Below are 24,729 nucleotides of genomic sequence, written 5' to 3' on the forward strand. Positions count from 1 at the left end.
CACAATTGGCCCTGCGTCATCCGTGTTTGGCAGGTGTAGGCCTTCATTGAAAATACGAATTTGTTCTTAACTGATTTGCCTAGTTAAATAATAAATAAATAAAAATAGCAATAAGGCACCTCGGGGGATTGTGGTATATCGCCAAAGGGGGAGATCAAGCTGATCCTAACTGTTATAGGCCTATTTCTATTTTTCCCCGTTTATCAAAAGTGTTGGAAAACTTGTCAATAATCAATTGACTGGCTTTCTTGATGTCTATAGTATTCTCTCTGGTATGCAATCTGTTTTTTTTTGTCTCAGCCACTGCCTGTCACCAAGGGAGTACCCCAAGGCTCAATCCTTACTTATTGTTTAAACAGAAAACACAGGAGATTGGTGGCACCTCCTAGTGGTTAAAGTGTTGGACTAGTAACCGGAAGGTTGCAAGTTCAAATCCCTGAGCTGACAAGGTACAAATCTGTCGTTCTGCCCCTGAACTGACAGTTAACCCACTGTTCCTAGGCCGTCACTGAAAATAAGAATTTGTTCTTAACTGACTTGCGTAGTTAAATAAAGGTAAAATAGATTTGGGAGCTCGTGGTAATGGCTGGAAGCAGAATCAGTGGAATGGTATCAAATGCATCAAACACATAGTTTGATTCCATTCCAGACATTATTATGAGCCGTCCTCCCCTCAGCAGCCTCCACTGATATAACATTATCATAGTATTATAAAGAGAACATTGGTGAAAACTGTTAGTACAGAAATATCTGTACTATCCGATTTTCCTGACACCACACTCCGAGGGCCCTCACCTCCTCCCTGTAGGCCGTCTCGTCGCTGTTGGTAATCAAGCCTACCACTGTAGTGTCGTCTGCAAACTTGATGATTGAGTTGGAGGCGTGCATGGCCACGCAGTCATGGGTGAACAGGGAGTACAGGAGAGGGCTGAGAACGCACCCTTGTGGGGCCCCAGTGTTGAGGATCAGCGGGGTGGAGATGTTGTTTCCTACATTCACCACCTACGGGCCGGCCCTTTTGCAATGTAACGTTAGCTAATGCATTGGAGTCAGAAGGACAAAAATGAAAGCAACCTTTCCATTGGAAACAGGCTAAAAACAATCAAACATAGCCTCATATTTATCTCATTATAGCTAGCTAATACATCCGTGTGATATCCAAACAGCTAACTTTAGCTAGCTACTACTACTGGACAGTAGATGCTGTTAGCAACAACAACAAAAAACTGCATTCAACATTGCAAGGCGATGTAGCTAAGGTTATTTACTCACGTTTAGCGCAAGGGAATCGAAATCATCGTCAAGTATGTCCTCAAGAAGGGCATCTATATCTTCGCTGTCCGTTTTTCTGGGTGTATCGTCAGTGGTGCTGACGGTGTGAAGCGAGGAACAGTTTTAGCAAGCTAACGTTACATAGCTAACTACGTGATTTAGCTAACATGCTTGATGAAATAACAATGCATTTTAGGAAGGCTGATACAATGTAAACGCCTGGGCATTACCAATCACAGGAGAAAAATATCACGTTGTCGGCAGGATTCGAACCTGCGCGGGAAGATCCCAATGGATTTCTAGTCGATCACCTTAACCACTCGGCCACGACAACTGCTGATGCTATTGAAGACAGAAACCGGTAATAGCCAACATAAAATTACAAATATATCAGACACTGACTGATATTATGTTTTAGCAAAACTCAAATTACGTTGGTAACCATTTTTTCCAGGCTGTATCATCACAACCGGCAGTGATTGATAGGCCCAGAGGGCAGCGCACAATTGGCCCTGCGTCATCCGTGTTTGGCAGGTGTAGGCCTTCATTGAAAATACGAATTTGTTCTTAACTGATTTGCCTAGTTAAATAATAAATAAATAAAAATAGCAATAAGGCACCTCGGGGGATTGTGGTATATCGCCAAAGGGGGAGATCAAGCTGATCCTAACTGTTATAGGCCTATTTCTATTTTTCCCCGTTTATCAAAAGTGTTGGAAAACTTGTCAATAATCAATTGACTGGCTTTCTTGATGTCTATAGTATTCTCTCTGGCATGCAATCTGTTTTTTTTGTCTCAGCCACTGCCTGTCACCAAGGGAGTACCCCAAGGCTCAATCCTTACTTATTGTTTAAACAGAAAACACAGGAGATTGGTGGCACCTCCTAGTGGTTAAAGTGTTGGACTAGTAACCGGAAGGTTGCAAGTTCCCCGAGCTGACAAGGTACAAATCTGTCGTTCTGCCCCTGAACTGACAGTTAACCCACTGTTCCTAGGCCGTCACTGAAAATAAGAATTTGTTCTTAACTGACTTGCGTAGTTAAATAAAGGTAAAATACATTTGGGAGGAGGAGCTCGTGGTAATGGCTGGAAGCGGAATCAGTGGAATGGTATCAAATGCATCAAACACATAGTTTGATTCCATTCCAGACATTATTATGAGCCGTCCTCCCCTCAGCAGCCTCCACTGATATAACATTATCATAGTATTATAAAGAGAACATTGGTGAAAACTGTTAGTACAGAATTATCTGTACTATCCGACAGGATGCTCTCGATTGTGCAGTTGTAAAAGTTTGTGAATGTTTTTGGTGACAAGCCAAATTTCTTCAGCCTCCTGAGGTTGAAAAGGCGCTGCTGCGCCTTCTTCACCACGCTGTGTGTCTGTGTGGGTGGACCATTTCAGTTTGTCCGTGATGTGTACGCCGAGGAACTTTCCACCTTCTCCACTACTGTCCCGTCGATATGGATAGGGGGCTTCTCCCTCTGCTGTTTCCTGAAGTCCACGATCATCTCCTTTGTTTTGTTGACATTGAGTGTGAGGTTATTTTCCTGACACCACACTCCGAGGGCCCTCACCTCCTCCCTGTAGGCCGTCTCGTCGCTGTTGGTAATCAAGCCTACCACTGTAGTGTCGTCTGCAAACTTGATGATTTGTGTTGGAGGCGTGCATGGCCACGCAGTCATGGGTGAACAGGGAGTACAGGAGAGGGCTGAGAACGCACCCTTGTGGGGCCCCAGTGTTGAGGATCAGCGGGGTGGAGATGTTGTTTCCTACATTCACCACCTACGGGCCGGCCCTTTTGCAATGTAACGTTAGCTAATGCATTGGAGTCAGAAGGACAAAAATGAAAGCAACCTTTCCATTGGAAACAGGCTAAAAACAATCAAACATAGCCTCATATTTATCTCATTATAGCTAGCTAATACATCCGTGTGATATCCAAACAGCTAACTTTAGCTAGCTACTACTACTGGACAGTAGATGCTGTTAGCAACAACAACAAAAAACTGCATTCAACATTGCAAGGCGATGTAGCTAAGGTTATTTACTCACGTTTAGCGCAAGGGAATCGAAATCATCGTCAAGTATGTCCTCAAGAAGGGCATCTATATCTTCGCTGTCCGTTTTTCTGGGTGTATCGTCAGTGGTGCTGACGGTGTGAAGCGAGGAACAGTTTTAGCAAGCTAACGTTACATAGCTAACTACGTGATTTAGCTAACATGCTTGATGAAATAACAATGCATTTTAGGAAGGCTGATACAATGTAAACGCCTGGGCATTACCAATCACAGGAGAAAAATATCACGTTGTCGGCAGGATTCGAACCTGCGCGGGAAGATCCCAATGGATTTCTAGTCCATCGCCTTAACCACTCGGCCACAACAACTGCTGATGCTATTGAAGACAGAAACCGGTAATAGCCAACATAAAATTACAAATATATCAGACACTGACTGATATTATGTTTTAGCAAAACTCAAATTACGTTGGTAACCATTTTTTCCAGGCTGTATCATCACAACCGGCAGTGATTGATAGGCCCAGAGGGCAGCGCACAATTGGCCCTGCGTCATCCGTGTTTGGCAGGTGTAGGCCTTCATTGAAAATACGAATTTGTTCTTAACTGATTTGCCTAGTTAAATAATAAATAAATAAAAATAGCAATAAGGCACCTCGGGGGATTGTGGTATATCGCCAAAGGGGGAGATCAAGCTGATCCTAACTGTTATAGGCCTATTTCTATTTTTCCCCGTTTATCAAAAGTGTTGGAAAACTTGTCAATAATCAATTGACTGGCTTTCTTGATGTCTATAGTATTCTCTCTGGTATGCAATCTGTTTTTTTTTGTCTCAGCCACTGCCTGTCACCGAGGGAGTACCCCAAGGCTCAATCCTTACTTATTGTTTAAACAGAAAACACAGGAGATTGGTGGCACCTCCTAGTGGTTAAAGTGTTGGACTAGTAACCGGAAGGTTGCAAGTTCAAATCCCCGAGCTGACAAGGTACAAATCTGTCGTTCTGCCCCTGAACTGACAGTTAATCCACTGTTCCTAGGCCGTCACTGAAAATAAGAATTTGTTCTTAACTGACTTGCGTAGTTAAATAAAGGTAAAATACATTTGGGAGCTCGTGGTAATGGCTGGAAGCAGAATCAGTGGAATGGTATCAAATGCATCAAACACATAGTTTGATTCCATTCCAGACATTATTATGAGCCGTCCTCCCCTCAGCAGCCTCCACTGATATAACATTATCATAGTATTATAAAGAGAACATTGGTGAAAACTGTTAGTACAGAAATATCTGTACTATCCGATTTTCCTGACACCACACTCCGAGGGCCCTCACCTCCTCCCTGTAGGCCGTCTCGTCGCTGTTGGTAATCAAGCCTACCACTGTAGTGTCGTCTGCAAACTTGATGATTGAGTTGGAGACGTGCATGGCCACGCAGTCATGGGTGAACAGGGAGTACAGGAGAGGGCTGAGAACGCACCCTTGTGGGGCCCCAGTGTTGAGGATCAGCGGGGTGGAGATGTTGTTTCCTACATTCACCACCTACGGGCCGGCCCTTTTGCAATGTAACGTTAGCTAATGCATTGGAGTCAGAAGGACAAAAATGAAAGCAACCTTTCCATTGGAAACAGGCTAAAAACAATCAAACATAGCCTCATATTTATCTCATTATAGCTAGCTAATACATCCGTGTGATATCCAAACAGCTAACTTTAGCTAGCTACTACTACTGGACAGTAGATGCTGTTAGCAACAACAACAAAAAACTGCATTCAACATTGCAAGGCGATGTAGCTAAGGTTATTTACTCACGTTTAGCGCAAGGGAATCGAAATCATCGTCAAGTATGTCCTCAAGAAGGGCATCTATATCTTCGCTGTCCGTTTTTCTGGGTGTATCGTCAGTGGTGCTGACGGTGTGAAGCGAGGAACAGTTTTAGCAAGCTAACGTTACATAGCTAACTACGTGATTTAGCTAACATGCTTGATGAAATAACAATGCATTTTAGGAAGGCTGATACAATGTAAACGCCTGGGCATTACCAATCACAGGAGAAAAATATCACGTTGTCGGCAGGATTCGAACCTGCGCGGGAAGATCCCAATGGATTTCTAGTCCATCGCCTTAACCACTCGGCCACAACAACTGCTGATGCTATTGAAGACAGAAACCGGTAATAGCCAACATAAAATTACAAATATATCAGACACTGACTGATATTATGTTTTAGCAAAACTCAAATTACGTTGGTAACCATTTTTTCCAGGCTGTATCATCACAACCGGCAGTGATTGATAGGCCCAGAGGGCAGCGCACAATTGGCCCTGCGTCATCCGTGTTTGGCAGGTGTAGGCCTTCATTGAAAATACGAATTTGTTCTTAACTGATTTGCCTAGTTAAATAATAAATAAATAAAAATAGCAATAAGGCACCTCGGGGGATTGTGGTATATCGCCAAAGGGGGAGATCAAGCTGATCCTAACTGTTATAGGCCTATTTCTATTTTTCCCCGTTTATCAAAAGTGTTGGAAAACTTGTCAATAATCAATTGACTGGCTTTCTTGATGTCTATAGTATTCTCTCTGGTATGCAATCTGTTTTTTTTTGTCTCAGCCACTGCCTGTCACCGAGGGAGTACCCCAAGGCTCAATCCTTACTTATTGTTTAAACAGAAAACACAGGAGATTGGTGGCACCTCCTAGTGGTTAAAGTGTTGGACTAGTAACCGGAAGGTTGCAAGTTCAAATCCCCGAGCTGACAAGGTACAAATTATCATAGTATTATAAAGAGAACATTGGTGAAAACTGTTAGTACAGAATTATCTGTACTATCCGACAGGATGCTCTCGATTGTGCAGTTGTAAAAGTTTGTGAGTGTTTTTGGTGACAAGCCAAATTTCTTCAGCCTCTTGAGGTTGAAAAGGCGCTGCTGCGCCTTCTTCACCACGCTGTGTGTCTGTGTGGGTGGACCATTTCAGTTTGTCCGTGATGTGCACGCCGAGGAACTTTCCACCTTCTCCACTACTGTCCCGTCGATATGGATAGGGGGCTTCTCCCTCTGCTGTTTCCTGAAGTCCACGATCATCTCCTTTGTTTTGTTGACATTGAGTGTGAGGTTATTTTCCTGACACCACACACCACACTCCGAATAATCAATTGACTGGCTTTCTTGATGTCTATAGTATTCTCTCTGGTATGCAATCTGTTTTTTTTGTCTCAGCCACTGCCTGTCAACAAGGGAGGCTCAATCCTTACTTATTGTTTAAACAGAAAACACAGGAGATTGGTGGCACCTCCTAGTGGTTAAAGCGTTGGACTAGTAACCGGAAGGTTGCAAGTTCCCTGAGCTGACAAGGTACAAATCTGTCGTTCTGCCCCTGAACTGACAGTTAACCCACTGTTCCTAGGCCGTCACTGAAAATAAGAATTTGTTCTTAACTGACTTGCGTAGTTAAATAAAGGTAAAATACATTTGGGAGGAGGAGCTCGTGGTAATGGCTGGAAGCGGAATCAGTGGAATGGTATCAAATGCATCAAACACATAGTTTGATTCCATTCCAGACATTATTATGAGCCGTCCTCCCCTCAGCAGCCTCCACTGATATAACATTATCATAGTATTATAAAGAGAACATTGTTGAAAACTGTTAGTACAGAATTATCTGTACTATCCGACAGGATGCTCTCGATTGTGCAGTTGTAAAAGTTTGTGAGTGTTTTTGGTGACAAGCCAAATTTCTTCAGCCTCCTGAGGTTGAAAAGGCGCTGCTGCGCCTTCTTCACCACGCTGTGTGTCTGTGTGGGTGGACCATTTCAGTTTGTCCGTGATGTGTACGCCGAGGAACTTTCCACCTTCTCCACTACTGTCCCGTCGATATGGATAGGGGGCTTCTCCCTCTGCTGTTTCCTGAAGTCCACGATCATCTCCTTTGTTTTGTTGACATTGAGTGTGAGGTTATTTTCCTGACACCACACACCACACTCCGAATAATCAATTGACTGGCTTTCTTGATGTCTATAGTATTCTCTCTGGTATGCAATCTGTTTTTTTTGTCTCAGCCACTGCCTGTCACCAAGGGAGGCTCAATCCTTACTTATTGTTTAAACAGAAAACACAGGAGATTGGTGGCACCTCCTAGTGGTTAAAGCGTTGGACTAGTAACCGGAAGGTTGCAAGTTCCCCGAGCTGACAAGGTACAAATCTGTCGTTCTGCCCCTGAACTGACAGTTAACCCACTGTTCCTAGGCCGTCACTGAAAATAAGAATTTGTTCTTAACTGACTTGCGTAGTTAAATAAAGGTAAAATACATTTGGGAGGAGGAGCTCGTGGTAATGGCTGGAAGCGGAATCAGTGGAATGGTATCAAATGCATCAAACACATAGTTTGATTCCATTCCAGACATTATTATGAGCCGTCCTCCCCTCAGCAGCCTCCACTGATATAACATTATCATAGTATTATAAAGAGAACATTGGTGAAAACTGTTAGTACAGAAATATCTGTACTATCCGACAGGATGCTCTCGATTGTGCAGTTGTAAAAGTTTGTGAGTGTTTTTGGTGACAAGCCAAATTTCTTCAGCCTCCTGAGTTTGAAAAGGCGCTGCTGCGCCTTCTTCACCACGCTGTGTGTCTGTGTGGGTGGACCATTTCAGTTTGTCCGTGATGTGTACGCCGAGGAACTTTCCACCTTCTCCACTACTGTCCCGTCGATATGGATAGGGGGCTTCTCCCTCTGCTGTTTCCTGAAGTCCACGATCATCTCCTTTGTTTTGTTGACATTGAGTGTGAGGTTATTTTCCTGACACCACACTCCGAGGGCCCTCACCTCCTCCCTGTAGGCCGTCTCGTCGCTGTTGGTAATCAAGCCTACCACTGTAGTGTCGTCTGCAAACTTGATGATTGAGTTGGAGGCGTGCATGGCCACGCAGTCATGGGTGAACAGGGAGTACAGGAGAGGGCTGAGAACGCACCCTTGTGGGGCCCCAGTGTTGAGGATCAGCGGGGTGGAGATGTTGTTTCCTACATTCACCACCTACGGGCCGGCCCTTTTGCAATGTAACGTTAGCTAATGCATTGGAGTCAGAAGGACAAAAATGAAAGCAACCTTTCCATTGGAAACAGGCTAAAAACAATCAAACATAGCCTCATATTTATCTCATTATAGCTAGCTAATACATCCGTGTGATATCCAAACAGCTAACTTTAGCTAGCTACTACTACTGGACAGTAGATGCTGTTAGCAACAACAACAAAAAACTGCATTCAACATTGCAAGGCGATGTAGCTAAGGTTATTTACTCACGTTTAGCGCAAGGGAATCGAAATCATCGTCAAGTATGTCCTCAAGAAGGGCATCTATCTATATCTTCGCTGTCCGTTTTTCTGGGTGTATCGTCAGTGGTGCTGACGGTGTGAAGCGAGGAACAGTTTTAGCAAGCTAACGTTACATAGCTAACTACGTGATTTAGCTAACATGCTTGATGAAATAACAATGCATTTTAGGAAGGCTGATACAATGTAAACGCCTGGGCATTACCAATCACAGGAGAAAAATATCACGTTGTCGGCAGGATTCGAACCTGCGCGGGAAGATCCCAATGGATTTCTAGTCCATCGCCTTAACCACTCGGCCACGACAACTGCTGATGCTATTGAAGACAGAAACCGGTAATAGCCAACATAAAATTACAAATATATCAGACACTGACTGATATTATGTTTTAGCAAAACTCAAATTACGTTGGTAACCATTTTTTCCAGGCTGTATCATCACAACCGGCAGTGATTGATAGGCCCAGAGGGCAGCGCACAATTGGCCCTGCGTCATCCGTGTTTGGCAGGTGTAGGCCTTCATTGAAAATACGAATTTGTTCTTAACTGATTTGCCTAGTTAAATAATAAATAAATAAAAATAGCAATAAGGCACCTCGGGGGATTGTGGTATATCGCCAAAGGGGGAGATCAAGCTGATCCTAACTGTTATAGGCCTATTTCTATTTTTCCCCGTTTATCAAAAGTGTTGGAAAACTTGTCAATAATCAATTGACTGGCTTTCTTGATGTCTATAGTATTCTCTCTGGTATGCAATCTGTTTTTTTTTGTCTCAGCCACTGCCTGTCACCGAGGGAGTACCCCAAGGCTCAATCCTTACTTATTGTTTAAACAGAAAACACAGGAGATTGGTGGCACCTCCTAGTGGTTAAAGTGTTGGACTAGTAACCGGAAGGTTGCAAGTTCAAATCCCCGAGCTGACAAGGTACAAATTATCATAGTATTATAAAGAGAACATTGGTGAAAACTGTTAGTACAGAATTATCTGTACTATCCGACAGGATGCTCTCGATTGTGCAGTTGTAAAAGTTTGTGAGTGTTTTTGGTGACAAGCCAAATTTCTTCAGCCTCTTGAGGTTGAAAAGGCGCTGCTGCGCCTTCTTCACCACGCTGTGTGTCTGTGTGGGTGGACCATTTCAGTTTGTCCGTGATGTGTACGCCGAGGAACTTTCCACCTTCTCCACTACTGTCCCGTCGATATGGATAGGGGGCTTCTCCCTCTGCTGTTTCCTGAAGTCCACGATCATCTCCTTTGTTTTGTTGACATTGAGTGTGAGGTTATTTTCCTGACACCACACACCACACTCCGAATAATCAATTGACTGGCTTTCTTGATGTCTATAGTATTCTCTCTGGTATGCAATCTGTTTTTTTTGTCTCAGCCACTGCCTGTCAACAAGGGAGGCTCAATCCTTACTTATTGTTTAAACAGAAAACACAGGAGATTGGTGGCACCTCCTAGTGGTTAAAGCGTTGGACTAGTAACCGGAAGGTTGCAAGTTCCCTGAGCTGACAAGGTACAAATCTGTCGTTCTGCCCCTGAACTGACAGTTAACCCACTGTTCCTAGGCCGTCACTGAAAATAAGAATTTGTTCTTAACTGACTTGCGTAGTTAAATAAAGGTAAAATACATTTGGGAGGAGGAGCTCGTGGTAATGGCTGGAAGCGGAATCAGTGGAATGGTATCAAATGCATCAAACACATAGTTTGATTCCATTCCAGACATTATTATGAGCCGTCCTCCCCTCAGCAGCCTCCACTGATATAACATTATCATAGTATTATAAAGAGAACATTGTTGAAAACTGTTAGTACAGAATTATCTGTACTATCCGACAGGATGCTCTCGATTGTGCAGTTGTAAAAGTTTGTGAGTGTTTTTGGTGACAAGCCAAATTTCTTCAGCCTCCTGAGGTTGAAAAGGCGCTGCTGCGCCTTCTTCACCACGCTGTGTGTCTGTGTGGGTGGACCATTTCAGTTTGTCCGTGATGTGTACGCCGAGGAACTTTCCACCTTCTCCACTACTGTCCCGTCGATATGGATAGGGGGCTTCTCCCTCTGCTGTTTCCTGAAGTCCACGATCATCTCCTTTGTTTTGTTGACATTGAGTGTGAGGTTATTTTCCTGACACCACACACCACACTCCGAATAATCAATTGACTGGCTTTCTTGATGTCTATAGTATTCTCTCTGGTATGCAATCTGTTTTTTTTTGTCTCAGCCACTGCCTGTCACCAAGGGAGGCTCAATCCTTACTTATTGTTTAAACAGAAAACACAGGAGATTGGTGGCACCTCCTAGTGGTTAAAGCGTTGGACTAGTAACCGGAAGGTTGCAAGTTCCCCGAGCTGACAAGGTACAAATCTGTCGTTCTGCCCCTGAACTGACAGTTAACCCACTGTTCCTAGGCCGTCACTGAAAATAAGAATTTGTTCTTAACTGACTTGCGTAGTTAAATAAAGGTAAAATACATTTGGGAGGAGGAGCTCGTGGTAATGGCTGGAAGCGGAATCAGTGGAATGGTATCAAATGCATCAAACACATAGTTTGATTCCATTCCAGACATTATTATGAGCCGTCCTCCCCTCAGCAGCCTCCACTGATATAACATTATCATAGTATTATAAAGAGAACATTGGTGAAAACTGTTAGTACAGAAATATCTGTACTATCCGACAGGATGCTCTCGATTGTGCAGTTGTAAAAGTTTGTGAGTGTTTTTGGTGACAAGCCAAATTTCTTCAGCCTCCTGAGGTTGAAAAGGCGCTGCTGCGCCTTCTTCACCACGCTGTGTGTCTGTGTGGGTGGACCATTTCAGTTTGTCCGTGATGTGTACGCCGAGGAACTTTCCACCTTCTCCACTACTGTCCCGTCGATATGGATAGGGGGCTTCTCCCTCTGCTGTTTCCTGAAGTCCACGATCATCTCCTTTGTTTTGTTGACATTGAGTGTGAGGTTATTTTCCTGACACCACACTCCGAGGGCCCTCACCTCCTCCCTGTAGGCCGTCTCGTCGCTGTTGGTAATCAAGCCTACCACTGTAGTGTCGTCTGCAAACTTGATGATTGAGTTGGAGGCGTGCATGGCCACGCAGTCATGGGTGAACAGGGAGTACAGGAGAGGGCTGAGAACGCACCCTTGTGGGGCCCCAGTGTTGAGGATCAGCGGGGTGGAGATGTTGTTTCCTACATTCACCACCTACGGGCCGGCCCTTTTGCAATGTAACGTTAGCTAATGCATTGGAGTCAGAAGGACAAAAATGAAAGCAACCTTTCCATTGGAAACAGGCTAAAAACAATCAAACATAGCCTCATATTTATCTCATTATAGCTAGCTAATACATCCGTGTGATATCCAAACAGATAACTTTAGCTAGCTACTACTACTGGACAGTAGATGCTGTTAGCAACAACAACAAAAAACTGCATTCAACATTGCAAGGCGATGTAGCTAAGGTTATTTACTCACGTTTAGCGCAAGGGAATCGAAATCATCGTCAAGTATGTCCTCAAGAAGGGCATCTATATCTTCGCTGTCCGTTTTTCTGGGTGTATCGTCAGTGGTGCTGACGGTGTGAAGCGAGGAACAGTTTTAGCAAGCTAACGTTACATAGCTAACTACGTGATTTAGCTAACATGCTTGATGAAATAACAATGCATTTTAGGAAGGCTGATACAATGTAAACGCCTGGGCATTACCAATCACAGGAGAAAAATATCACGTTGTCGGCAGGATTCGAACCTGCGCGGGAAGATCCCAATGGATTTCTAGTCCATCGCCTTAACCACTCGGCCACGACAACAGACACTGACTGATATTATGTTTTAGCAAAACTCAAATTACGTTGGTAACCATTTTTTCCAGGCTGTATCATCACAACCGGCAGTGATTGATAGGCCCAGAGGGCAGCGCACAATTGGCCCTGCGTCATCCGTGTTTGGCAGGTGTAGGCCTTCATTGAAAATACGAATTTGTTCTTAACTGATTTGCCTAGTTAAATAATAAATAAATAAAAATAGCAATAAGGCACCTCGGGGGATTGTGGTATATCGCCAAAGGGGGAGATCAAGCTGATCCTAACTGTTATAGGCCTATTTCTATTTTTCCCCGTTTATCAAAAGTGTTGGAAAACTTGTCAATAATCAATTGACTGGCTTTCTTGATGTCTATAGTATTCTCTCTGGTATGCAATCTGTTTTTTTTTGTCTCAGCCACTGCCTGTCACCAAGGGAGTACCCCAAGGCTCAATCCTTACTTATTGTTTAAACAGAAAACACAGGAGATTGGTGGCACCTCCTAGTGGTTAAAGTGTTGGACTAGTAACCGGAAGGTTGCAAGTTCAAATCCCCGAGCTGACAAGGTACAAATCTGTCGTTCTGCCCCTGAACTGACAGTTAACCCACTGTTCCTAGGCCGTCACTGAAAATAAGAATTTGTTCTTAACTGACTTGCGTAGTTAAATAAAGGTAAAATACATTTGGGAGCTCGTGGTAATGGCTGGAAGCAGAATCAGTGGAATGGTATCAAATGCATCAAACACATAGTTTGATTCCATTCCAGACATTATTATGAGCCGTCCTCCCCTCAGCAGCCTCCACTGATATAACATTATCATAGTATTATAAAGAGAACATTGGTGAAAACTGTTAGTACAGAAATATCTGTACTATCCGACAGGATGCTCTCGATTGTGCAGTTGTAAAAGTTTGTGAGTGTTTTTGGTGACAAGCCAAATTTCTTCAGCCTCCTGAGGTTGAAAAGGCGCTGCTGCGCCTTCTTCACCACGCTGTGTGTCTGTGTGGGTGGACCATTTCAGTTTGTCCGTGATGTGTACGCCGAGGAACTTTCCACCTTCTCCACTACTGTCCCGTCGATATGGATAGGGGGCTTCTCCCTCTGCTGTTTCCTGAAGTCCACGATCATCTCCTTTGTTTTGTTGACATTGAGTGTGAGGTTATTTTCCTGACACCACACTCCGAGGGCCCTCACCTCCTCCCTGTAGGCCGTCTCGTCGCTGTTGGTAATCAAGCCTACCACTGTAGTGTCGTCTGCAAACTTGATGATTGAGTTGGAGGCGTGCATGGCCACGCAGTCATGGGTGAACAGGGAGTACAGGAGAGGGCTGAGAACGCACCCTTGTGGGGCCCCAGTGTTGAGGATCAGCGGGGTGGAGATGTTGTTTCCTACATTCACCACCTACGGGCCGGCCCTTTTGCAATGTAACGTTAGCTAAAGCATTGTAGTCAGAAGGACAAAAATGAAAGCAACCTTTCCATTGGAAACAGGCTAAAAACAATCAAACATAGCCTCATATTTATCTCATTATAGCTAGCTAATACATCCGTGTGATATCCAAACAGCTAACTTTAGCTAGCTACTACTACTGGACAGTAGATGCTGTTAGCAACAACAACAAAAAACTGCATTCAACATTGCAAGGCGATGTAGCTAAGGTTATTTACTCACGTTTAGCGCAAGGGAATCGAAATCATCGTCAAGTATGTCCTCAAGAAGGGCATCTATATCTTCGCTGTCCGTTTTTCTGGGTGTATCGTCAGTGGTGCTGACGGTGTGAAGCGAGGAACAGTTTTAGCAAGCTAACGTTACATAGCTAACTACGCGATTTAGCTAACATGCTTGATGAAATAACAATGCATTTTAGGAAGGCTGATACAATGTAAACGCCTGGGCATTACCAATCACAGGAGAAAAATATCACGTTGTCGGCAGGATTCGAACCTGCGCGGGAAGATCCCAATGGATTTCTAGTCCATCGCCTTAACCACTCGGCCACGACAACTGCTGATGCTATTGAAGACAGAAACCGGTAATAGCCAACATAAAATTACAAATATATCAGACACTGACTGATATTATGTTTTAGCAAAACTCAAATTACGTTGGTAACCATTTTTTCCAGGCTGTATCATCACAACCGGCAGTGATTGATAGGCCCAGAGGGCAGCGCACAATTGGCCCTGCGTCATCCGTGTTTGGCAGGTGTAGGCCTTCATTGAAAATACGAATTTGTTCTTAACTGATTTGCCTAGTTAAATAATAAATAAATAAAAATAGCAATAAGGCACCTCGGGGGATTGTGGTATATCGCCAAAGGGGGAGATCAAGCTGATCCTAACTGTTATAGGCCTATTTCTATTTTTCCCCGTTTATCAAAAGTGTTGGAAAACTTGTCAATAATCAATTGACTGGCTTTCTTGATGTCTATAGTATTCTCTCTGGTATGCAATCTGTTTTTTTTTGTCTCAGCCACTGCCTGTCACCGAGGGAGTACCCCAAGGCTCAATCCTTACTTATTGTTTAAACAGAAAACACAGGAGATTGGTGGCACCTCCTAGTGGTTAAAGTGTTGGACTAGTAACCGGAAGGTTGCAAGTTCAAATCCCCGAGCTGACAAGGTACAAATCTGTCGTTCTGCCCCTGAACTGACAGTTAACCCACTGTTCCTAGGCCGTCACTGAAAATAAGAATTTGTTCTTAACTGACTTGCGTAGTTAAATAAAGGTAAAATACATTTGGGAGCTCGTGGTAATGGCTGGAAGCAGAATCAGTGGAATGGTATCAAATGCATCAAACACATAGTTTGATTCCATTCCAGACATTATTATGAGCCGTCCTCCCCTCAGCAGCCTCCACTGATATAACATTATCATAGTATTATAAAGAGAACATTGGTGAAAACGGTTAGTACAGAAATATCTGTACTATCCGACAGGATGCTCTCGATTGTGCAGTTGTAAAAGTTTGTGAGTGTTTTTGGTGACAAGCCAAATTTCTTCAGCCTCCTGAGGTTGAAAAGGCGCTGCTGCGCCTTCTTCACCACGCTGTGTGTCTGTGTGGGTGGACCATTTCAGTTTGTCCGTGATGTGTACGCCGAGGAACTTTCCACCTTCTCCACTACTGTCCCGTCGATATGGATAGGGGGCTTCTCCCTCTGCTGTTTCCTGAAGTCCACGATCATCTCCTTTGTTTTGTTGACATTGAGTGTGAGGTTATTTTCCTGACACCACACTCCGAGGGCCCTCACCTCCTCCCTGTAGGCCGTCTCGTCGCTGTTGGTAATCAAGCCTACCACTGTAGTGTCGTCTGCAAACTTGATGATTGAGTTGGAGGCGTGCATGGCCACGCAGTCATGGGTGAACAGGGAGTACAGGAGAGGGCTGAGAACGCACCCTTGTGGGGCCCCAGTGTTGAGGATCAGCGGGGTGGAGATGTTGTTTCCTACATTCACCACCTACGGGCCGGCCCTTTTGCAATGTAACGTTAGCTAAAGCATTGTAGTCAGAAGGACAAAAATGAAAGCAACCTTTCCATTGGAAACAGGCTAAAAACAATCAAACATAGCCTCATATTTATCTCATTATAGCTAGCTAATACATCCGTGTGATATCCAAACAGCTAACTTTAGCTAGCTACTACTACTGGACAGTAGATGCTGTTAGCAACAACAACAAAAAACTGCATTCAACATTGCAAGGCGATGTAGCTAAGGTTATTTACTCACGTTTAGCGCAAGGGAATCGAAATCATCGTCAAGTATGTCCTCAAGAAGGGCATCTATATCTTCGCTGTCCGTTTTTCTGGGTGTATCGTCAGTGGTGCTGACGGTGTGAAGCGAGGAACAGTTTTAGCAAGCTAACGTTACATAGCTAACTACGCGATTTAGCTAACATGCTTGATGAAATAACAATGCATTTTAGGAAGGCTGATACAATGTAAACGCCTGGGCATTACCAATCACAGGAGAAAAATATCACGTTGTCGGCAGGATTCGAACCTGCGCGGGAAGATCCCAATGGATTTCTAGTCCATCGCCTTAACCACTCGGCCACGACAACTGCTGATGCTATTGAAGACAGAAACCGGTAATAGCCAACATAAAATTACAAATATATCAGACACTGACTGATATTATGTTTTAGCAAAACTCAAATTACGTTGGTAACCATTTTTTCCAGGCTGTATCATCACAACCGGCAGTGATTGATAGGCCCAGAGGGCAGCGCACAATTGGCCCTGCGTCATCCGTGTTTGGCAGGTGTAGGCCTTCATTGAAAATACGAATTTGTTCTTAACTGATTTGCCTAGTTAAATAATAAATAAATAAAAATAGCAATAAGGCACCTCGGGGGATTGTGGTATATCGCCAAAGGGGGAGATCAAGCTGATCCTAACTGTTATAGGCCTATTTCTATTTTTCCCCGTTTATCAAAAGTGTTGGAAAACTTGTCAATAATCAATTGACTGGCTTTCTTGATGTCTATAGTATTCTCTCTGGTATGCAATCTGTTTTTTTTTGTCTCAGCCACTGCCTGTCACCGAGGGAGTACCCCAAGGCTCAATCCTTACTTATTGTTTAAACAGAAAACACAGGAGATTGGTGGCACCTCCTAGTGGTTAAAGTGTTGGACTAGTAACCGGAAGGTTGCAAGTTCAAATCCCCGAGCTGACAAGGTACAAATCTGTCGTTCTGCCCCTGAACTGACAGTTAACCCACTGTTCCTAGGCCGTCACTGAAAATAAGAATTTGTTCTTAACTGACTTGCGTAGTTAAATAAAGGTAAAATACATTTGGGAGCTCGTGGTAATGGCTGGAAGCAGAATCAGTGGAATGGTATCAAATGCATCAAACACATAGTTTGATTCCATTCCAGACATTATTATGAGCCGTCCTCCCCTCAGCAGCCTCCACTGATATAACATTATCATAGTATTATAAAGAGAACATTGGTGAAAATGGTTAGTACAGAAATATCTGTACTATCCGATTTTCCTGACACCACACTCCGAGGGCCCTCACCTCCTCCCTGTAGGCCGTCTCGTCGCTGTTGGTAATCAAGCCTACCACTGTAGTGTCGTCTGCAAACTTGATGATTGAGTTGGAGGCGTGCATGGCCACGCAGTCATGGGTGAACAGGGAGTACAGGAGAGGGCTGAGAACGCACCCTTGTGGGGCCCCAGTGTTGAGGATCAGCGGGGTGGAGATGTTGTTTCCTACATTCACCACCTACGGGCCGGCCCTTTTGCAATGTAACGTTAGCTAATGCATTGGAGTCAGAAGGACAAAAATGAAAGCAACCTTTCCATTGGAAACAGGCTAAAAACAATCAAACATAGCCTCATATTTATCTCATTATAGCTAGCTAATACATCCGTGTGATATCCAAACAGATAACTTTAGCTAGCTACTACTACTGGACAGTAGATGCTGTTAGCAACAACAACAAAAAACTGCATTCAACATTGCAAGGCGATGTAGCTAAGGTTATTTACTCACGTTTAGCGCAAGGGAATCGAAATCATCGTCAAGTATGTCCTCAAGAAGGGCATCTATATCTTCGCTGTCCGTTTTTCTGGGTGTATCGTCAGTGGTGCTGACGGTGTGAAGCGAGGAACAGTTTTAGCAAGCTAACGTTACATAGCTAACTACGTGATTTAGCTAACATGCTTGATGAAATAACAATGCATTTTAGGAAGGCTGATACAATGTAAACGCCTGGGCATTACCAATCACAGGAGAAAAATATCACGTTGTCGGCAGGATTCAAACCTGCGCGGGAAGATCCCAATGGATTTCTAGTCCATCGCCTTAACCACTCGGCCACGACAACAGACACTGACTGATATTATGTTTTAGCAAAACTCAAATTACGTTGGTAACCATTTTTTCCAGGCTGTATCATCACAACCGGCAGTGATTGATAGGCCCAGAGGGCAGCGCACAATTGGCCCTGCGTCATCCGTGTTTGGCAGGTGTAGGCCTTCATTGAAAATACGAATTTGTTCTTAACTGATTTGCCTAGTTAAATAATAAATAAATAAAAATAGCAATAAGGCACCTCGGGGGATTGTGGTATATCGCCAAAGGGGGAGATCAAGCTGATCCTAACTGTTATAGGCCTATTTCTATTTTTCCCCGTTTATCAAAAGTGTTGGAAAACTTGTCAATAATCAATTGACTGGCTTTCTTGATGTCTATAGTATTCTCTCTGGTATGCAATCTGTTTTTTTTTGTCTCAGCCACTGCCTGTCACCAAGGGAGTACCCCAAGGCTCAATCCTTACTTATTGTTTAAACAGAAAACACAGGAGATTGGTGGCACCTCCTAGTGGTTAAAGTGTTGGACTAGTAACCGGAAGGTTGCAAGTTCAAATCCCCGAGCTGACAAGGTACAAATCTGTCGTTCTGCCCCTGAACTGACAGTTAACCCACTGTTCCTAGGCCGTCACTGAAAATAAGAATTTGTTCTTAACTGACTTGCGTAGTTAAATAAAGGTAAAATACATTTGGGAGCTCGTGGTAATGGCTGGAAGCAGAATCAGTGGAATGGTATCAAATGCATCAAACACATAGTTTGATTCCATTCCAGACATTATTATGAGCCGTCCTCCCCTCAGCAGCCTCCACTGATATAACATTATCATAGTATTATAAAGAGAACATTGGTGAAAACTGTTAGTACAGAAATATCTGTACTATCCGACAGGATGCTCTCGATTGTGCAGTTGTAAAAGTTTGTGAGTGTTTTTGGTGACAAGCCAAATTTCTTCAGCCTCCTGAGGTTGAAAAGGCGCTGCTGCGCCTTCTTCACCACGCTATGTGTCTGTGTGGGTGGACCATTTCAGTTTGTCCGTGATGTGTACGCCGAGGAACTTTCCACCTTCTCCACTACTGTCCCGTCGATATGGATAGGGGGCTTCTCCCTCTGCTGTTTCCTGAAGTCCACGATCATCTCCTTTGTTTTGTTGACATTGAGTGTGAGGTTATTTTCCTGACACCACACTCCGAGGGCCCTCACCTCCTCCCTGTAGGCCGTCTCGTCGCTGTTGGTAATCAAGCCTACCACTGTAGTGTCGTCTGCAAACTTGATGATTGAGTTGGAGGCGTGCATGGCCACGCAGTCATGGGTGAACAGGGAGTACAGGAGAGGGCTGAGAACGCACCCTTGTGGGGCCCCAGTGTTGAGGATCAGCGGGGTGGAGATGTTGTTTCCTACATTCACCACCTACGGGCCGGCCCTTTTGCAATGTAACGTTAGCTAAAGCATTGTAGTCAGAAGGACAAAAATGAAAGCAACCTTTCCATTGGAAACAGGCTAAAAACAATCAAACATAGCCTCATATTTATCTCATTATAGCTAGCTAATACATCCGTGTGATATCCAAACAGCTAACTTTAGCTAGCTACTACTACTGGACAGTAGATGCTGTTAGCAACAACAACAAAAAACTGCATTCAACATTGCAAGGCGATGTAGCTAAGGTTATTTACTCACGTTTAGCGCAAGGGAATCGAAATCATCGTCAAGTATGTCCTCAAGAAGGGCATCTATATCTTCGCTGTCCGTTTTTCTGGGTGTATCGTCAGTGGTGCTGACGGTGTGAAGCGAGGAACAGTTTTAGCAAGCTAACGTTACATAGCTAACTACGCGATTTAGCTAACATGCTTGATGAAATAACAATGCATTTTAGGAAGGCTGATACAATGTAAACGCCTGGGCATTACCAATCACAGGAGAAAAATATCACGTTGTCGGCAGGATTCGAACCTGCGCGGGAAGATCCCAATGGATTTCTAGTCCATCGCCTTAACCACTCGGCCACGACAACTGCTGATGCTATTGAAGACAGAAACCGGTAATAGCCAACATAAAATTACAAATATATCAGACACTGACTGATATTATGTTTTAGCAAAACTCAAATTACGTTGGTAACCATTTTTTCCAGGCTGTATCATCACAACCGGCAGTGATTGATAGGCCCAGAGGGCAGCGCACAATTGGCCCTGCGTCATCCGTGTTTGGCAGGTGTAGGCCTTCATTGAAAATACGAATTTGTTCTTAACTGATTTGCCTAGTTAAATAATAAATAAATAAAAATAGCAATAAGGCACCTCGGGGGATTGTGGTATATCGCCAAAGGGGGAGATCAAGCTGATCCTAACTGTTATAGGCCTATTTCTATTTTTCCCCGTTTATCAAAAGTGTTGGAAAACTTGTCAATAATCAATTGACTGGCTTTCTTGATGTCTATAGTATTCTCTCTGGTATGCAATCTGTTTTTTTTTGTCTCAGCCACTGCCTGTCACCAAGGGAGTACCCCAAGGCTCAACCCTTACTTATTGTTTAAACAGAAAACACAGGAGATTGGTGGCACCTCCTAGTGGTTAAAGTGTTGGACTAGTAACCGGAAGGTTGCAAGTTCAAATCCCCGAGCTGACAAGGTACAAATCTGTCGTTCTGCCCCTGAACTGACAGTTAACCCACTGTTCCTAGGCCGTCACTGAAAATAAGAATTTGTTCTTAACTGACTTGCGTAGTTAAATAAAGGTAAAATACATTTGGGAGCTTGTGGTAATGGCTGGAAGCAGAATCAGTGGAATGGTATCAAATGCATCAAACACATAGTTTGATTCCATTCCAGACATTATTATGAGCTGTCCTCCCCTCAGCAGCCTCCACTGATATAACATTATCATAGTATTATAAAGAGAACATTGGTGAAAACTGTTAGTACAGAAATATCTGTACTATCCGACAGGATGCTCTCGATTGTGCAGTTGTAAAAGTTTGTGAGTGTTTTTGGTGACAAGCCAAATTTCTTCAGCCTCCTGAGGTTGAAAAGGCGCTGCTGCGCCTTCTTCACCACGCTATGTGTCTGTGTGGGTGGACCATTTCAGTTTGTCCGTGATGTGTACGCCGAGGAACTTTCCACCTTCTCCACTACTGTCCCGTCGATATGGATAGGGGGCTTCTCCCTCTGCTGTTTCCTGAAGTCCACGATCATCTCCTTTGTTTTGTTGACATTGAGTGTGAGGTTATTTTCCTGACACCACACTCCGAGGGCCCTCACCTCCTCCCTGTAGGCCGTCTCGTCGCTGTTGGTAATCAAGCCTACCACTGTAGTGTCGTCTGCAAACTTGATGATTGAGTTGGAGGCGTGCATGGCCACGCAGTCATGGGTGAACAGGGAGTACAGGAGAGGGCTGAGAACGCACCCTTGTGGGGCCCCAGTGTTGAGGATCAGCGGGGTGGAGATGTTGTTTCCTACATTCACCACCTACGGGCCGGCCCTTTTGCAATGTAACGTTAGCTAAAGCATTGTAGTCAGAAGGACAAAAATGAAAGCAACCTTTCCATTGGAAACAGGCTAAAAACAATCAAACATAGCCTCATATTTATCTCATTATAGCTAGCTAATACATCCGTGTGATATCCAAACAGCTAACTTTAGCTAGCTACTACTACTGGACAGTAGATGCTGTTAGCAACAACAACAAAAAACTGCATTCAACATTGCAAGGCGATGTAGCTAAGGTTATTTACTCACGTTTAGCGCAAGGGAATCGAAATCATCGTCAAGTATGTCCTCAAGAAGGGCATCTATATCTTCGCTGTCCGTTTTTCTGGGTGTATCGTCAGTGGTGCTGACGGTGTGAAGCGAGGAACAGTTTTAGCAAGCTAACGTTACATAGCTAACTACGTGATTTAGCTAACATGCTTGATGAAATAACAATGCATTTTAGGAAGGCTGATACAATGTAAGCGCCTGGGCATTACCAATCACAGGAGAAAAATATCACGTTGTCGGCAGGATTCAAACCTGCGCGGGAAGATCCCAATGGATTTCTAGTCCATCGCCTTAACCACTCGGCCACGACAACTGCTGATGCTATTGAAGACAGAAACCGGTAATAGCCAACATAAAATTAAAAATATATCAGACACTGACTGATATTATGTTTTAGCAAAACTCAAATTACGTTGGTAACCATTTTTTCCAGGCTGTATCATCACAACCGGCAGTGATTGATAGGCCCAGAGGGCAGCGCACAATTGGCCCTGCGTCATCCGTGTTTGGCAGGTGTAGGCCTTCATTGAAAATACGAATTTGTTCTTAACTGATTTGCCTAGTTAAATAATAAATAAATAAAAATAGCAATAAGGCACCTCGGGGGATTGTGGTATATCGCCAAAGGGGGAGATCAAGCTGATCCTAACTGTTATAGGCCTATTTCTATTTTTCCCCGTTTATCAAAAGTGTTGGAAAACTTGTCAATAATCAATTGACTGGCTTTCTTGATGTCTATAGTATTCTCTCTGGTATGCAATCTGTTTGTTTTTTGTCTCAGCCACTGCCTGTCACCAAGGGAGTACCCCAAGGCTCAACCCTTACTTATTGTTTAAACAGAAAACACAGGAGATTGGTGGCACCTCCTAGTGGTTAAAGCGTTGGACTAGTAACCGGAAGGTTGCAAGTTCAAATCCCCGAACTGACAAGGTACAAATCTTTCGTTCTGCCCCTGAACTGACAGTTAACCCACTGTTCCTAGGCCGTCACTGAAAATAAGAATTTGTTCTTAACTGACTTGCGTAGTTAAATAAAGGTAAAATACATTTGGGAGGAGGAGCTCGTGGTAATGGCTGGAAGCGGAATCAGTGGAATGGTATCAAATGCATCAAACACATAGTTTGATTCCATTCCAGACATTATTATGAGCCGTCCTCCCCTCAGCAGCCTCCACTGATATAACATTATCATAGTATTATAAAGAGAACATTGGTGAAAACTGTTAGTACAGAAATATCTGTACTATCCGACAGGATGCTCTCGATTGTGCAGTTGTAAAAGTTTGTGAGTGTTTTTGGTGACAAGCCAAATTTCTTCAGCCTCCTGAGGTTGAAAAGGCGCTGCTGCGCCTTCTTCACCACGCTGTGTGTCTGTGTGGGTGGACCATTTCAGTTTGTCCGTGATGTGTACGCCGAGGAACTTTCCACCTTCTCCACTACTGTCCCGTCGATATGGATAGGGGGCTTCTCCCTCTGCTGTTTCCTGAAGTCCACGATCATCTCCTTTGTTTTGTTGACATTGAGTGTGAGGTTATTTTCCTGACACCACACTCCGAGGGCCCTCACCTCCTCCCTGTAGGCCGTCTCGTCGCTGTTGGTAATCAAGCCTACCACTGTAGTGTCGTCTGCAAACTTGATGATTGAGTTGGAGGCGTGCATGGCCACGCAGTCATGGGTGAACAGGGAGTACAGGAGAGGGCTGAGAACGCACCCTTGTGGGGCCCCAGTGTTGAGGATCAGCGGGGTGGAGATGTTGTTTCCTACATTCACCACCTACGGGCCGGCCCTTTTGCAATGTAACGTTAGCTAATGCATTGGAGTCAGAAGGACAAAAATGAAAGCAACCTTTCCATTGGAAACAGGCTAAAAACAATCAAACATAGCCTCATATTTATCTCATTATAGCTAGCTAATACATCCGTGTGATATCCAAACAGCTAACTTTAGCTAGCTACTACTACTGGACAGTAGATGCTGTTAGCAACAACAACAAAAAACTGCATTCAACATTGCAAGGCGATGTAGCTAAGGTTATTTACTCACGTTTAGCGCAAGGGAATCGAAATCATCGTCAAGTATGTCCTCAAGAAGGGCATCTATATCTTCGCTGTCCGTTTTTCTGGGTGTATCGTCAGTGGTGCTGACGGTGTGAAGCGAGGAACAGTTTTAGCAAGCTAACGTTACATAGCTAACTACGTGATTTAGCTAACATGCTTGATGAAATAACAATGCATTTTAGGAAGGCTGATACAATGTAAGCGCCTGGGCATTACCAATCACAGGAGAAAAATATCACGTTGTCGGCAGGATTCAAACCTGCGCGGGAAGATCCCAATGGATTTCTAGTCCATCGCCTTAACCACTCGGCCACGACAACTGCTGATGCTATTGAAGACAGAAACCGGTAATAGCCAACATAAAATTACAAATATATCAGACACTGACTGATATTATGTTTTAGCAAAACTCAAATTACGTTGGTAACCATTTTTTCCAGGCTGTATCATCACAACCGGCAGTGATTGATAGGCCCAGAGGGCAGCGCACAATTGGCCCTGCGTCATCCGTGTTTGGCAGGTGTAGGCCTTCATTGAAAATACGAATTTGTTCTTAACTGATTTGCCTAGTTAAATAATAAATAAATAAAAATAGCAATAAGGCACCTCGGGGGATTGTGGTATATCGCCAAAGGGGGAGATCAAGCTGATCCTAACTGTTATAGGCCTATTTCTATT

General features: G+C 43.9%; 7 non-coding genes across 7 annotated transcripts; all 7 read right to left on the bottom strand.

Annotated features, from left to right (window-relative positions):
* Window positions 1-3,581: 3,581 nt before the first annotated feature.
* trnas-aga (transfer RNA serine (anticodon AGA)) lies at window positions 3,582-3,663 on the bottom strand. Its single transcript has one exon. It is a non-coding gene; the product is annotated as a tRNA-Ser (tRNA).
* A 1,691-nt stretch (window positions 3,664-5,354) lies between these two features.
* On the bottom strand, window positions 5,355-5,436 carry trnas-aga (transfer RNA serine (anticodon AGA)). The gene has a single exon. It is a non-coding gene; the product is annotated as a tRNA-Ser (tRNA).
* A 3,415-nt stretch (window positions 5,437-8,851) lies between these two features.
* On the bottom strand, window positions 8,852-8,933 carry trnas-aga (transfer RNA serine (anticodon AGA)). Its single transcript has one exon. It is a non-coding gene; the product is annotated as a tRNA-Ser (tRNA).
* Window positions 8,934-12,345: 3,412 nt separating this feature from the next.
* On the bottom strand, window positions 12,346-12,427 carry trnas-aga (transfer RNA serine (anticodon AGA)). Its single transcript has one exon. It is a non-coding gene; the product is annotated as a tRNA-Ser (tRNA).
* Window positions 12,428-14,343: 1,916 nt separating this feature from the next.
* On the bottom strand, window positions 14,344-14,425 carry trnas-aga (transfer RNA serine (anticodon AGA)). Its single transcript has one exon. It is a non-coding gene; the product is annotated as a tRNA-Ser (tRNA).
* A 1,974-nt stretch (window positions 14,426-16,399) lies between these two features.
* Window positions 16,400-16,481, bottom strand: trnas-aga (transfer RNA serine (anticodon AGA)). The gene has a single exon. It is a non-coding gene; the product is annotated as a tRNA-Ser (tRNA).
* A 3,689-nt stretch (window positions 16,482-20,170) lies between these two features.
* trnas-aga (transfer RNA serine (anticodon AGA)) lies at window positions 20,171-20,252 on the bottom strand. The gene has a single exon. It is a non-coding gene; the product is annotated as a tRNA-Ser (tRNA).
* Between the last annotated feature and the right edge of the window lie 4,477 nt (window positions 20,253-24,729).

Source organism: Oncorhynchus mykiss, chromosome 2 (assembly GCF_057628025.1).
Source record: "Oncorhynchus mykiss isolate SJ-2025 chromosome 2, ASM5762802v1, whole genome shotgun sequence".
Taxonomy (NCBI): Eukaryota; Metazoa; Chordata; class Actinopteri; order Salmoniformes; family Salmonidae; genus Oncorhynchus; species Oncorhynchus mykiss.